We start from the raw sequence: 17131 nt of genomic DNA, 5'->3' as shown, positions 1-17131 counted from the left end.
GAAACCCCACGCTCCTCCGTCGGCCTCCCAACTGCTGCCCAGCCGAAGACTCTTCCCTGACTACGTCGTCCACCACAACAGCTCGTCGTCCCTCATCCACCCCACCGGATGAGGATCCGTCGTCGATCTCGTCGTCCCGCCGGATCAGGAGCCCCATCCTTCACCTCCAAGGAGCTGCCTCGATGTTCGCCTCATCTATCGCACCAGCTTAATCCCCACAGTGCCGTCTTGACCTGCCGCACCGGAACCGCAGCACCCTCACCAATTCCTCTGAATAAGCCAAGGCCAACTCGACGCCACCAAGGAGGTTCTGCACTCACCGCTGCATTTTATCTTTTATTTGATCTCACGGGGCTGCCGGTGCTCAATACCGAGCAGACATGGCAGGTCTCCGTCGACGGCACCATTGCCGGCCACATCATCCATGGTGTCTCTCCCCCATGCCGTTGCTCCTCGGTGGCGACTTCCACAATGGCACTAGCTGCAGCTGCTCCGGCTCTCGCTCGCGCTGCGGCTCTATTCTTGCTGTCGGTCGCGCTATTGCACTGCTCTTGCTTTCGTTCGTGCTGCACTCTGCTCTTGCTCTCGCTTGCGCTGCTACTGTTGCTGCTGCTTCTTCAAGCTCCTTGCGGTGGCAATAAGCCTTCTATGGAGGTTCTCTTGTTCCAAGTGCCTTTCCAGGATGATGTGTGCATCGTCGTCCGGACTGTTCTCCTCTCCGGAGACAGGTTGATGAGTTTTACCCACGGCATCGCCATGGTCGGACAGCGGCTCCGGACTATGGTCGCCGTCCCCTGGCTCATCCTGCTCCATCACTGGGTCCATGGGGTCGTCGTTTCCTTTGGAGTCGACCGGGGTATTATTCTTTCTTGTGCTGTTATCGCTGTTTTTGCTGAGGCGGGATTTGGAGCGGCGTCGGCGTCATCGCTTGCTTCTCAAGAGGGTTACCCTTCGTTGCATCCTCCAGTTCCTCGCCGTCGTTTTCTTTGGGTGTGTCCACCATGTATATATCATATGATGAGGTGGCTGTCTAGCGCCCTTTAGGCGGTGGTTCCTATTCTTCTCCTGCATCGTCGTCCATACCGTTGATGTCTTCGGAGCCAAAATCAAGCATGTCGGTTAAGTCGTCGATAGTGTCTATTAAGTGGGTGGTGGGTGGGGAACGAATTTCTTCGTCGTCCGCTTCCCACTCAAGCCGTACATAGTTCGGCCAAGAGTCCCCTAATAGAGAGAAAGACCTCAATGAATTTAGCGCGTCGCCTAAGGGTGAGTGCTGAAAGATATCCGCGGAGGTAAACTCCATGATCGGTGCCCAATCAGATTCGATAGGCATGGACGCACGCGGTTCGGAACCTATGGCCAGAGACGAGTCCGAGGGTCCGATGACACAGATCTCTTTGGAGGTGAAGTCTGTGTTCGACTCTAGCACCGATGGGTGTGCGGCCTCAATGGTGGGGTCTATCCACCCGTCCTTGGATGGCGCGCTCTGCTCCGGATCTAAGGCCGGGGCAGCTGTAGGTGCGTTCTCCTGAACACCGTCTGATGGCAGATCTAAATCATGCTCGTCATGACTGTACGACGCGCATGTCATGGGCTCGAATCCGTTGAAGATCAAATCTCCATGGATGTCGGCAGTATAGTTCAAGCTTCCAAACCTGACCTGATGGCTAGGGGCGTAGCTATCGATCTGCTCCAGATGGCCAAGCAAGTTGGTCCGCAGTACGAAGCCGCCGAATACGAAGATCTGTCCGGGGAGGAAAACCTCACTGAGGGAGTCCTGGATTAGGGGGTGTCCGTATAGCCGAACTATCATCGGCCGGACTATCATCATCGACCGGACTCCAAGACTATGAAGATACAAGATTGAAGACTTCGTCCTGTGTCCGGATAGGACTTTCCTTGGCGTGGAAGGCAAGCTTGGCGATACGGATATGTAGATCTCCTACCATTGTAACCGACTCTATGTAACCCTAGCCCTCTCCGGTGTCTACATAAACCGGATGGCTCTAGTCCGTAGAACAACAACAACAACAACAACAACCCTTACAATCATACCATAGGCTAGCTTCTAGGGTTTAGCCTCCTTGATCTCGTGGTAGATCCACTCTTGTAAACATCCACAATATCAATATCAATCAAGCAGGACGTAGGGTTTTACCTCCATCAAAAGGGCCCGAACCTGGGTAAAACATCGTGTCCCTTGTCTCCTGTTACCATCCGCCTAGACGCATAGTTCGGGACCCCCTACCCGAGATCCGCCGGTTTTGACACCGACATTGGTGCTTTCATTGAGAGTTCCTCTGTGTCGTCACTGATAGGCTTGATGGCCTCTTCAATCGACAACGACGCAGTCCTGGATGAGACTTTTCTCCCCGGACAGATCTTCGTATTCGGCGGCTTCGCACTGCGGGCCAACTCGCTTGGCCATCTGGAGCAGATCGAAAGCTACGCCCCTCGCCGTCAGGTCAGGTTTGGAAGCCTAAACTTCACGGCCGATATCCGCGGGGACTTGATCTTCGATGGATCTGAGCCACAGCCGAGCGTGCTACGCTGTCACGATGGGCACGACCTAACTCTGCCGCCGGACAGCACCTTGGAGGCCGCACATGAATCCGCTCCGACCCATAGTCCGGAGCCGATCGCTCAGATCGAGGACGGATGGCTGGACACCACCTCGGGAGCTGCAACTTCTATGGCGATGGAGCCGAACACTTACCTTGTCCCGCATAAAGCTCATGACTCCAAGGTGCTGGACTCTCTGCCGGACTCCGAACCTCCTGCGCCCCTGCCAGTCAAATCCGACTGGGCGCCGATCATGGAATTCACCGCTGCGGACATCTTTCGGCACTCACCCTTCGGCGATATCTTAAATTCACTAAAGCATCTCTCGCTATCCGGAGAGCCCTGGCCGAACTACGGCCAGGATGGTTAGGATGCGGACGACAAAGAAATTCAGGGCCCACCCACCACCCACTTCGTAGCCACTGTCGACGATCTAACCGACGTACTCTACTACGACTCTGAAGACATCGACGGTATGGACGACGATGCCGGAGACTATCAAGAACTAGTGCCTACAGGACACTGGAAGACCACCTCGTCATACGACATATATATGATGGACACCCCAAAAGATGGGGACGGCGAAGAAGCAATGGAGGCAGATTCCTTAAAGAAACAGCCCAAGCGCCGGCATCAGCGGCGCCGCTCTAAATCCCGCCACATCAAGAATAGAGATTCCGGCACAGGAGATAATAACACCCCAGAAAGTGCCGAAGACAACCCCCTCCAGCACGATCCAGCGCAGGAGGAGGCAGAAGCAAGCCCTCACGAGAGGGCGGCAGACGAAGAGGTCGAGGATGATAATTACTTACCTCCCTCCGGAGACGAGGCAAGCCTCGACGACGACGAATTTGTCGTGCCTGAGGATCCCGTCGAACAAGAGCGTTTCAGACACAGGCTAATGGCCACGGCAAACAGCCTAAAGAAAAAGCAGCAACAGCTTCAAGCTGCTCAAGACCTACTGGCCGACAGATGGACCGAGGTCCTCGCGGCCGAAGAGTATGAACTCGAACGCCCCTCCAAAAGTTACCCAAGATGCAAGTTGCTCCCCCAACTAGAGGAGGAAGCATACAAACCTGCATCACCAGCGCACAATACGGTAGATTGACCACCTCGTGGCCGCGACGGAGAGGCGTGCAAGCCCTCCACCAAAACCGTACCCCGGCATCGCTCAAAAAGCATGAAGCCACGGGGGAACGCGCCGGACTTGCGGGATATATTGGAGGACAAGGCAAGACAATCCAGATCTATCTATGGATCACGTGGGCGCCCCAAGACCCACGACGAATACCGTCGCGCCGGATACAACTACTCCGGCCGGGCCGAACACAGCAGACAACGCTCTCTCGAGCTACGTCGCGATATTGCTCAATACAGAGGCGCCGCACACCCACTATGCTTCATTGACGAAGTAATGGATCATCAAATCCCTGAAGGGTTTAAACCCGTTAATATCGAATCCTACGATGGCACAACAGACCCCGCGGTTTGGATTGAGGATTATCTCCTCCATATACATATGGCCCGCGGCGACGATCTTCACGCCATCAAATATCTCCCGCTCAAGCTTAAAGGACCAGCTCGGCATTGGCTTAACAGCCTGCCCGCAGAGTTAATTGGATGCTGGGAAGACCTGGAAGCCGCATTCCTCGACAACTTCCAGGGCACGTATGTGCGACCACCGGACGCAGATGACCTAAGCCACATAATCCAGCAGCCAGACGAATCGGCCAGGCAATTCTGGACACGGTTCTTAACAAAGAAAAATCAAATCGTCGACTGTCCGGATGCAGAGGCCCTCGCTGCCTTCAAACATAACATCCGCGACGAGTGTCTGGCCCGGCACCTAGGACAGGAAAAGCCGAAATCCATGGCAGCCCTCATATCACTCATGACCCGCTTCTGTGCAGGAGAGGATAGCTGGCTAGCTCGCAGCAACAACCTCAGCAAAAACGCTAGCAGTCCGGATACCAAGGACCGCAACGGCAGGTTGTGTCGAAACAAAAGCAAACGTCGTATTAACGGCGATAGCAATGAGGATACGGCAGTCAACGCCGGATTCCGAGGCTCCAAGCCCGGTCAACGGAAGAATCCATTCAAAAGAACCACTCCGGGCCCGTCCAATTTGGACCGAATACTCGACCGCTCCTGTCAAATACATGGAACCCCCGAAAAGCCAGCTGACCACACCAATAGAGATTGTTGGGTATTCAAGCAGGCAGGCAAATTAATCGCCGAATACAATGACAAGGGGCTACACAGTGATGACGAGGAAGAGACCCGGCCGCCGAACAACAAAGGACAAAAGGGATTCCCCCCTCAAGTTCGGACGGTAAACATGATATATGCAACGCATATACCCAAGAGGGAGCGGAAGCGTGCACTAAGGGACATATACGCGATGGAGCCAGTCGCCCCAAAATTCAACCCATGGTCCTCTTGCCCGATCACTTTCGATCGAAGAGACCATCCGACCAGTATCCGCCATGGCGGATTCGCCGCATTGGTTTTAGACCCAATCGTCGATGGATTTCACCTCACAAGAGTCCTGATGGACGGCGGCAGTAGCCTGAACCTGCTTTATCAGGATACAGTGCGCAAGATGGGCATAGACCCTTCAAGGATTAAACCTACAAAGACAACCTTCAAAGGCGTCATACCAGGTGTCGAGGCCAGTTGTACAGGCTTCGTTACATTGGAAGTGGTCTTCGGATCCCCAGATAATTTCTGAAGCGAGGAGTTAATCTTCGACATAGTCCCATTCCGCAGTGGCTATCACGCTCTGCTCGGACGAACCGCGTTCACAAAATTCAACACGGTGCCGCATTATACATACCTTAAGCTCAAGATGCCAGGCCCTCGTGGAGTCATCACGGTCAATGGAAACACGGAACGCTCCCTCCGAACGGAGGAACATACAGCGGCTCTCGTGGCAGAAGTACAGAGCAGCCTTTTAAGGCCATTTTTGAGTCCGGCCGTTAAACGACCGGATACGGCCAAACGCGCCCGGAGCAACATCAACCAAGACCACCTGGCACGTTCCGAGCACGCGTAGCAATGCGGCCTCAACCCCAGCCCTCGCACAATTATAAGACAAACTCTCCGCGTACATAATTACGCCCTGGAGATACCATGGGCATAGGGGGAGAGGCACAACCACAACAGACCCAGAGTGCGGTTCGACCACACCAGGGGCTCCCAAGTGTGTGGCTCTTTTTATCTTTTATTTCTTTTTTTACACAGGACTCTGTCCGGCGGCGAACCTGCCGAACTCATGATGCAACAGCTAGGGAGGGACAAAGGCCGCGACGAACACTCAGGTGGTCTCCATAACGAGCATTAAATTTGTTAAATACACCATTCCGCGGCCTACCCCTGGAGGGAGATGCCTTTAATTCGTCCAATCCCTTGCTTTTCGCACTATTTGTATCATTCCGCACTCATAGCAGATCTTCTCGAATAAAATGCAGCACTTTTTGCCCATAATTGCATTACTTTATATATATATATATATGTTCATTTACGACATTTTGCATCCATACATTTTGGTACGGCCAAATACACCAGGGGCTTATATTCCCCGCATTACGGTGTGATAAAGTCCGCACACTTTCACAAGTGCGGCACCCTGAACTTATAGCATTATATGAATCGGCTCCGAATCATGTCTTGGGTCAATAGTTGGGTTTGCCCGGCTCCCATGTTTGGCACCTTACATTTCCGTTCTATCGGCTAAGGTAGCACTGGGAGAACCACTACGATTGCGCCCCGGATGAGCCGGGTTAACGCCTTGGCGGAGAAAGCTAAAACTGACTATCATGATAAGGCGAGAGACTGGTCGCTGTTCGAGAGGTCCTTTCGGGTCCTTAAAGACCTACCCCGCTTCGAGCGAAGTTCCGGATAATGTCCGACGAAGGCGTGGATAGCGCCCCTAATTCGGTCTTCCGAATACTAGGGGCTTCGCCGAAATTTAAAATTATAGAATTCTATGGCTAAGTGAGAGTGTTCAAGCACTATAAGTCCGGTTGCCTTGTTCGTTGTGTTGAGCGCCTCCCTAGATGGACCCAAAAATGGGAACAAGAGTGCTCAAGTTTATCCCGAACACCCCAGCACTCGTGGCATGGGGGCTGAAGCCGACGACTTGCCATCTCTCAGATTTAATAAACGGCCGCACAGAAGGTAATATTTTAAATTAATAAGCGCATATGAACAAAGTTTTCAGCGCATAGGATAACACATTGCGAATTTACTCAATAATTACATCCCTGGGGCACTCATCCGCAATCTTGCGGGCACCCTTGAGAACAGTCTTATAGTACATCTCGGGCGTACGATATTCCTTGCCCACTGGTGGCGCGTCAGTGATTAGCTTCTCCGCATCCAGCTTGCCCCAATGCACCTTTGCGCGGGCAAGGGCCCAACGAGCACCTTCAATACATGCGGAGCGCTTAATAACCTCCACCCAAGGGCACGCATCCACCAACCATCGCACGAGGCCGAAGTAGCTCCCAGGCATGGCCTCTCCAGGCCACAGCCAGACTATGAGGCCCTTCATGGCCTGCTCGGCCACCTTGGGGAGCTCGACCAGCTGCTTCAGCTGGTCGCTAGGGGGCACCGGATGGCCGGCCTCAGCATACTGAGACCAGAAGACCTTCTCCGTTGAGCTCCCCTCCTCGGCTCGGTAGAATGCGGCGGCATCAGACACGCTGCGAGGCAGATCTGCAAACGCCCCTGGAGAGCTCCGAATTCGGGTAAGTAACACGTAATTTACATTCACATGCTTGCTTTGCATGAAAAATGCCTTACCCGCCGCTATCTTCCTCACCAACTCAATCTCCTAAAGGGACTTATGGGCATCGGCATTGGCAGTCTTGGCACTTTCAAGAGCCGAGGCAAGCTCAGACTCTCGAGTCTTTGAGTCATGCTCCAAACTCTCATGCTTTTCCATGAGAGCCTGGAGCTCTTGCTGAACCACCGCCACCCGCGCCTCCTACTTTTCTCGCTCTGCCTGTTCTGCGGCAGCATTGCGTTCGGCCGTAGACACGGCCTCCTTCAGGGTCGCCACCTCGTTCGTGGCCCCTGCAGTACCCATGTTATCCTTGTTATTTTTGTTGCAACCTAAATCCTTTTCTGTAAGGTACAAGTTCAAAGTGATGTCACTCACCTTCTTTGTCCTGGAGCTGCTTCTTGGCGCGGCCAAGCTCTTGCTCGGACCGCTCGAGCTCTTGCTTCAAAGCAGTGACCTCCACAGTCATTGCGGCAGAGGTCAGCAGCGCAGCCTGCAACCCATATTGACATAATTTTTTAGCAACCCTGCGTATATCTTCTTTTTTTTCCAGATCCTCAGTCCGGCTTTTCTTTCCGAACACCGAACCGAGCATCAGGGGCTACTATCTATGCGGTATTACATTGCATATTTTTAACTTCTTACCTCAAAGCCTGATAGAAGGCTACTGCAGGCTTCGGTCAGCCCGCTCTTGGCGAGTTGTACCTTCTGAATCACCGCACTCATAATAGTGCGGTGTTCTTCCTCGATGGAAGCGCTCTGGAGTGCCTCCAACAAATTGTCTGGCGCCTCCGGTTGGACGGAAGCCGCCGGCCGGACTTCGGAACCACTGCGGGTTCTGATGTGGAGTCCGGCGCAAAGTCCGGGAGGCTGCCTTGTGGCGCCTCTGAAGCCTCCCCCTGATGGGTCCCTTCTTGGGATCCCACCTCGGCGTCCTCGGTGTCGCGAGGGGTGGAGGCGGTCGGGATGGAATCTACATCCGACGGAGCCAACGACCCGCTCGATGAAGCGGGGAGATCATCCTTGGCCGGACTACAGGCAGTATGCGGCATCAGAATGACACTATGTGACACAGAAAAAGAAATTATGAATCACTCAGGAATCTGGATACTTACGATCTCGCTGGAGGCCTGGCCCTTGAAGGCCATTCTTCCTCGCCAACGTTGATGTTGGCGGAGCTGTCCGGGGGAATAGTTCTTCCCCTCTTGGACCCTTCGGCCTCCCCTGTTGGGGAAGCCTTCCTCTTCCTCTCTCCCTCCTCTGGGAGAGAGTCCTCTTTCTCCTCCTCGTTTTCGGGGAAGGAGTCCGCCCCGAAATCGTTGGATACCTGAAAACGGGAACTCTTTCGAGCACCCGTGGCCTCCTTCTTGGCCTTCTTCTCCGGCACCACGTGCGGTGCCGGAACCAGCAGCCTCGCTAGACGGGCGTCTACTGGGTTTTCTGGCATGGGAGCCAGGCAGATAATCTGCTCCGCCTTCCTCATCCAGTCCTGTTAAAGGAAAAGGGGAAATTAAAACCCGCATAGAGTCAAACTATGAAAAGCAAGTGTCCCGTAAAGGGGTAGAATCAGTTACCTCGTCGGCTTGGCGCTGCGAGCGAAATCCACGATCTTCAGTCGCGGATGCGGGGGCTTCGGCGCCCTTAAACAGCACCCTCCAGGCGCCTTCGTACGTCGTGTCGAAGAGCCCGCTCAGCGCCTGGTGCTGTTCCGGATTGAACTCCCATAGATTGAATGCCCGCTCTTGGCATGGGAGAATCCGGCGGACGAGCATGACTTGGACCACGTTAACCAGCCTGACCTTCTTCACCAGCTTCTGGATACAGGCTTGGAGTCCCGTCACCTCCTCCGAACTACCCCACAGCAAGCCCTTCTCTTTCCAGGAGGTGAGCTGCATGGGGATACCAGATCTGAACTCGGGGGCCGCCGCCCACTTAGGGTCGCGCGGCTCGGTGATATAGAACCACCTCGATTGCCACCCCTTGACGGATTCCATGAAGGCCCCTTCAAACCAAAGGACATTGGGCATCTTGCCCAACATGGCGCCTCCGCACTCCGCTTGAGTGCCCTTCACTACCTTCGGCTTGACATTGAAGGTCTTGAGCCACAATCCGAAGTGGGGCTGGATGTAGAGGAAGGCCTCGCACACGACGATAAACACCGAGATGTTGAGGATGAAGTTCGGCGCCAGATCATGGAAATCCAGGCCGTAGTAGAACATGAGCCCCCGGACAAAGGGGTGAAGTGGAAAACCCAGTCCGCGGAGGAAGTGGGGAAGAAAAATGACCCTCTCATGGGGCCTGGGGGTAGGGATGAGCTGCCCCTCGTCGGGAAGCCGGTGCGCGATGTCGCCGGACAGGTAGCCGGCGATGTGCAGTCTTTCAATGTGCTCCTCCGTAACGGAGGAGGTCATCCACTTGCCTCCTGCTCCAGACATAACTGGGGAAGGTTGAGACGGGATGTGCGGGCTTGGGCGCTGGAGCTCGAGTGCGCGGAGATGGATAAGCAAAGGAGGAAGAAGGCGTAGGTGAAAAGGTGAATCCTTATCCCTTATATGGGCGGGCGAAGTCTACGCGTCCCCCACCGGCCTGGTAAAACTCGCTTATCCCCCAAGCGTCACCATCAATGGCGCGGTTGGGTTACCCACGTCCGTATTGATGAGAATCTCGGATTAAGGGGGAACACGATCTCTGCTTCGACAAGACGTGCCAAGGAAACCGCTTCGCTAAATGCGCTGAGGTGGTAGAGTAAAAAACGATTCAAGTAATGGCTTGGTAGTGGCGTGACGTCATGCCACAAAAAACGTCAGCAGATTGAACTTGTGTATATATTATTCTCTCTACGGTGGAATGTGGAATTTATTTTGCAGAGCCGGACACTATCCTGGTGTTCACAATCTTCTATTATTCGGAGGAGGAACCCGCCTTGCAATGCCAAGCAATATACGCGCCGGACTTATCGTCATTGAAGCCTGGTTCAGGGGCTACTGAGGGAGTCCTGGATTAGGGGGTGTCCAGATAGCCGGACTACCATCATCAGCCGAACTATCATCAGTCGGACTATCATCATCGACCGGACTCCAAGACTATGAAGATACAAGATTGAAGACTTCGTCCCGTGTCCGGATGGGACTTTCCTTGGTGTGGAAGGCAAGCTTGGTGATACGGATATGTAGATCTCCTACCATTGTAACCGACTCTATGTAACCCTAGCCCTCTCCGGTGTCTATATAAACCGGATGGCTCTAGTCCGTAGAACAACAACAACAACAACAACCCTTACAATCATACCATAGGCTAGCTTCTAGGGTTTAGCCTCCTTGATCTCGTGGTAGATCCACTCTTGTAAACATCCACAATATCAATATCAATCAAGCAGGACATAGGGTTTTACCTCCATCAAGAGGGCCCGAACCTGGGTAAAACATCGTGTCCCTTGTCTCCTGTTACCATCCGCCTAGACCCACAGTTCGGGACCCCCTACCCGAGATCCGCCGGTTTTGACACCGACACTCACCCTGGATCGTATCGTTGTAGATGATTGAAGGAGCCGTCATTGAAAGCCTTATTGTGATGACACAGTGGAACTCTCAATGAAAGCACCAACGTCGGTGTCAAAACCGGCGGATCTTGGTTAGGGGGTCCCAAACTGTGCGTCTAAGGCTAATGGTAACAGGAGGCGGGGGACACAATGTTTAACCAGGTTCGGGTCCTCTCGATGGAGGTAATACCCTACTTCCTGCTTGATTGATCTTGATGATATGAGTATTACAAGAGTTGATCTACCACGAGATCATAGAGGCTAAACCCTAGAAGCTAGCCTTTGATTATGATTGTTGTTATGGTCCTACGGACTAAACCCTTCGGTTTATATAGACACCGGAGGGGGCTAGGTTACACAGAGTCAGTTACAGAGAAGGAGATCTACATATCTGAATTGCCAAGCTTGCCTTCCACGCAAAGGAGAGTCCCACCCGGACACGGGACGAAGTCTTCAATCTTGTATCTTCATAGTCCAACAGTTCGGCCGAAGTATATAGTCCGGCCATCCGAGGACCCCCTAATCTAGGACTCCCTCAGCTTGCACACATGAGTATTTTTTATCTCACAAAATTTTAGATTTTTTACATTTTTTCCTATTTTTTTCAGGACGGTCAAAGCACTTTGACCGGATGGTAACGACGCAGAAGGGCATTTCTGTAAGGGAACCTAACGGTGGAGGGGCAAATGTGAGCAGACTTCGAAATTAGGGGCAAATCTGAGTAGGTGGTTTGAGTTAGGGATAGAAATGCAAATGGCCCTTCTTAAAGAGTTAGAGAATAATTTGATGTATCTTGTAATAACAAGAGCAACTGGGAATGAAAGTATGAAGACAGGTATATGTAGTTACCCAAAGGGGTCGACGGTGGAAGGGAATTGCAAAAGTGATGAGCACAAGTTCTTGGGAGAACATCAGAGATTATCTTTGGAATCTTCTGATGAATCAAGCCATCATCTAGAATGAGGGGGCTCTCCTAGAGGAAGTAGTTATGAGAACCTAAAGTTAGAGTTAGTAAAATTTAACCCGAAGAGAAGAGTGATCTGAATCCCAGAGTAAAAGAAAGGAATAAAGTATCCTAATACCACCCATTTGTGATGTGGGCTCGTAAGCAACACAAAAATGTTAGTAAACTAGTTTTCAAATACTAGACTCACTTTGGCCAAGGAGTTGGAAAGGGGATTCCTACAGGTAGTCGGGTCTGGTACCAACTTGTGACACCCCCCACTTAATCGTGAACTAATCATACATGCAAATGCGCACGATCGAGATAGGAGACTCACGAGAAAAAATCACAACACAACTCTAGACACAAATTAAAATAATAGAAGCTTTATATTACAAGCCAGGGGTCTCGAGAGCTCGAATATGTAAGCTCGAATACACAAGAGTCGGCGGAAGCAACAATATCTGAGTACAAACATAAGATAAACAAGTCTGCCTTAAGAAGGCTAGCATAACAACGACATTTGGATCGAAAAGGCGCATGCCTCCTGTCTGGGAGCCACCTATCTACTCCTGGTCGTCGGCAGTCTCCACATATTAGTAGGCTCCGTCGGGGTATTAGTAGTCGTCAGCGGAATCAGCTGGCTCCTGGGCTCCATCATCTGATCGCAGCAATCGGGTAGAGGGGAAAAGAGGTAGCAAAGCAACCGTGAGTACTCATCCAAAGTACTCGCAATACTTACATCAGATCTATACTAAGTATGCATCAATATCAAAGGAATGGGGCTATATTGTTGGACTGCACTGCAGAAATGCTAGCATAGAAGGGATGGCCTAGCCTATCGAAGACTAGCATATTGCAGCATTAGAAGAGTGCAGATTAGCATAATATAAGTAGCAAGTACATTGTACTAACGCCCATAGATCCTTCGTCGACTCCCTGTGAGAAAGCAATCCTGGAGCCAACATATCCATTTAATGTCTCTAGTGTCCAGCACGAGTTGTAATAGATTGGATACAACTCCGAGGGTCCATTACCGTGGACACGGCTATTTGAATAGATATATCTCCCTGCAGGGGTGCACCAACTTACCCAACACGCTCGACTAACTCCGACCGAACACACTTTTCTGGGTCATGCTCGGCCTTAGCTGTTCGACACACCGTATTCCTACCTAAGCTCAACAGAGAGGCCAGCACGCCGGTCTACTTCCTAGATGTGAAGGGGTCATGGGCCAATCATCCTTTGCAATCCTGCATGTTGTGTACGCATCCTGGAGCAAACCCACCCCCTTATACAAGCGTAGGTGGTTCCCATCCAATTGGGCGCGCACTGCTAAACCACTAATGTTTGAGAGATTTTGGAAGAATTGTACAACGCTGAATTCCCATACTTATTCTCGCGTGGTGGTCAGTGCAAAAAAGGCCAGAGGCCTACTCAGATCACATATCCAAACATGCTAGTGTCTTGGGAGCGCGCAGAGATGATCAATGATCCACGATCTATGGTCCCATTGGCCCGTCTTGTGGACTTACGGTAAGGACTAAGAATGCCCGTCCGTGCCGCGTAATTAGCTCGTGGGCACTCTCACCGTCAACCCGACTACAGTAACTCTCGTGGGTACCCCTCAGGGCCGACCCGACTTCAACAAGGTTCTGAGGTAACGTCAAGGTAACAGTGTGTCCATAACACCAAGGGGGAACCCAAGGTATCACCCTCGATCGATTCCTGCTCGATGTAACCGTCAAGGTGACCTTGGAGGAATCACCCTCGAAGGGTTCACACTTGAGGAGTTGTACAACAGAGTCATTATCGGGAATGGTGAAGGAGGAATCACCCTCCATAAGCCGCGACTGAGTAGCTACACTATAGAGGTATCATCAGGAGTGCGATACAAGGTACCACCCTCGGCACTTGATAGTAGCTCTGCAAAGTCATACAACTAAGGGGTGTGTGTGGTGATGTGTCAATGTTTGCACATCGATCATGTTGATCGAGTCTTTGGTGATGAAGCGGTGCAACAGGGACAAGGTGAGGGGTCACTGATGGATCACTAACCAACCTATCTAAGCATATATGATATCAGGTAAAGTACAATGACAGGTTACAAAAGCAAGCTATGCATCAGAATAGGAGCTATCGGACAATAGTAGGAAAATCTAATGCAAGCATGAGAGAGAAAGAACGGACGATAAAGGAATGATCAAGGGGGTTTTGCTTGCCTAGAAGCTCTACTGAAAGGGGGTTGAACATCTATGGCTTAGTCATACTCGGGAGCAGCGTCTGTCTCGGGGTCTACCGGAGAAGAAGAGGAGAAGAAACAGTAAATATAAAGCACTCACATGCAGCACAAATGCATGACAAGTCAGCAGACTATGCTAGGGTTGACCTAATGAAGTACTAAGTGTTTTAGATGGGCAGGAAATTATCCGAGAATATTTTCCCAGCTCTAACAATTATCGGTATATTGGACTAGAGGGAAAAGTTGCATGTTCATCATGTTAGAGGCATATGACAGATGAGTGGATGACATATTCGAATTCGTCATATTGTTTTGAACATTTTTCATATATAATTTATTTTAATCCAAGTTACGGTTTATTATCTATGATTTTTCAAAGTTTAATTGATTTTTTGAATTTCCCGGAATTAAATCAATTCGAAAAATGTTTAACCTAAAAATGCCACGGGTACCTAGAAAGGTACCCAACTGACTAGGATAGGGGCTAACGAGTGGGCCCTGTTGACTGGGTCAAAAACCCAGTCAGCAAAGGCTGACTGGTGGGCCCCCAGCTGACTCAACACGACCTTATCCAAATGAACAGCGGGTCAGGCCTCACCTGTGAGTGCCTTATTAGTTTAACAAGGGTCAATTTTTAAACTGTGTTTTAATTAGGCGACGGGGCCCCGCGGTGAGTGAGGTTAGTCGGGGTTAATTACATGGCTAATGATGCCACGTCAATGGCATCAACAACGGCGAGGCCGAGCGCCGGCGATGCCCGTCCGGTCGATTCTGGCCACCATTTGGCACGGGACTGGCTCCTACGGCACGTGCACGATGTTGCGCATCGACTGGTGGCAGTGGCGCGTGCAGGGGCTGTCAGAATCGACGGGGGCGATGGAGTGCAGCGGTGATCCCTCTCCAACGTATCTATAATTTTTTATTGTTCCATGCTATTATACTATCCTTCTTGAATGTTTTATATGCATTTATATTGTTATTTATATGATTTTTGGGACTAACCAATTAACCTAGAGCCCAGTGCTTCTGTTTTTTCCCTTGCTTTTGAGTTTTACGGAAAAGAAATACCAAACAGAGTCCAATTGACCTGAAAATTCACAGAGATTATTTTTGGACCAGAAGAAGCCCGCGGAGCATCGGAGATGGACCAAAAGAGTCCCGAGGCCACCACGAGGGTGGAGGGCGTGTCCTACCCCCTGGGCGTTCCCCCTACGTCGTCGCTTCCTCGTGGACCCCCCTGACTTGTTCCTGATGCCAACACCTCTTATATATCCCCAAACTTCCAAAACAGAACCAAGATAGGGAGTTTCGCCGCCACAAGCCTCTGTAGCCACGAAAAAACAATCAGGACCCTGTTCTGGCACCCTGCCGGAGGGGGGATCCATCACCGGTGGCCATCTTCATCATCTCAGTGCTCTCCATGACAACGAGGGAGTAGTTCACCGTCGGGGCTGAGGGTATGTACCAGTAGGTATGTGCTTGATCTCTTTTTCTCTCGTGTGCTTGATATGGAACGATCTTGATGTACCGCGAGCTTTGCTATTATAGTTGGATCTTATGATGTTTCTCCCCCTCTACCTTCTTGTAATGGATTGAGTTTTCCCTTTGAAGTTATCTTATCGGATTGAGTCTTTAAGGATTTGGGAACACTTGATGTATGTCTTGGATGTGCTTATCTGTGGTGATAATGGGATATTCACGTGATATACTTGATGTACATTTTGGTGATCAACTTGCGGGTTCTGTGACCTTGTGAACTTATGCATAGGGGTTGGCACATGTTTTCGTCTTGACTCTCCGATAGAAACTTTGGGCACTCTTTGAAGTTCTTTGTGTTGGTTTGAATAGATGAATATGAAATTGTGTGCTGCATGTCGTATAATCAAACCCACGGATACTTGAGGTGACATTGGAGTATCTAGGTGAAATTAGGGTTTTGGTTGATGTGTGTCTTAAGGTGTTATTTTACTACGAACTCTAGGGTTGTTTGTGACACATATAGGAATAGCCCAATAGATTGATCAGAAAGAATAACTTTGAGGTGGTTTCGTACCCTACAATAATCTCCTCGTTTTTTCTCCGCTATTAGTGACTTTGGAGAGACTCTTTGTTGCATGTTGAGGGATAGTTATATGATCCAATTGTGTTATTATTGTTGAGAGAACTTGCACTGGTGAAAGTATGACCCCTAAGCCTTGTTTCGAAGCATTGCAATACCATTTTCATTCACTTTTGTTACTTGCTACCTTGTTGTTTTATATTTTCAGATTACAAAAATATATATCTACCATCCATATTGCACTTGTATCACCATCTCTTCGCCAAACTAGTGCACCTATACAATTTACAATTGTATTGGGTTTGTTGGGGACACAAGAGACTCTTTGTTATTTGGTTGCAAGGTTGCTCGAGAGAGACCATCTTCATCCTACACCTCCCATGGATTGATAAACCTTAGGTCATCCACTTAAGGGAAATTTTCTACTGTCCTACAAACCTCTGCACTTGGAGGCCCAACAACGTCTACAAGAAGAAGGTTGTGTAGTAGACATCAAGCTCTTTTCTAGGGCTGTTGCCGTGGAGGTGAGTGCTTGAAGGTATATCTTTAGATCTTGCAATTGAATCTTTTAGTTTCTTGTTTTATCACTAGTTTAGTCTATAAAAGAAAACTACAAAAAATGGAATTGAGGGTGCCTCATATGCTTCATCTTTTTAATGTCTTTCGTGAAAATGATGGAAAGGAAAATTGTGCTCAAGTGTTAGAAGAAGAAGTCTATAAAATGTTTGGCACTAAATCTTTGAATGATGAGCATGATTGCAATGTTTTTAGTGTGAATTCCTTGAATATCCATGATGCTAATGATATGCAAAGCTACAAGCTTGGGGATGCTATGTTTGATGAATATGATATTTTTAGTCCCCCAAGTTTTGATGAGAATATTTATTATGATGAAAGCATGCCTCCTATTTATGATGATTATATTGATGAAAGTGGGTTTGGAAGAGTGTCAACTTTAGGAAGTAATGATCCCACTATTTTAGAGGGTGTTGAATCTTATT

Source organism: Triticum aestivum, chromosome 1B (assembly GCF_018294505.1).
Source record: "Triticum aestivum cultivar Chinese Spring chromosome 1B, IWGSC CS RefSeq v2.1, whole genome shotgun sequence".
NCBI classification, from domain to species: domain Eukaryota; kingdom Viridiplantae; phylum Streptophyta; class Magnoliopsida; order Poales; family Poaceae; genus Triticum; species Triticum aestivum.
The sequence above is the reverse complement of the archived record's forward strand: the minus strand, read 5'-3'. Positions refer to the sequence as shown.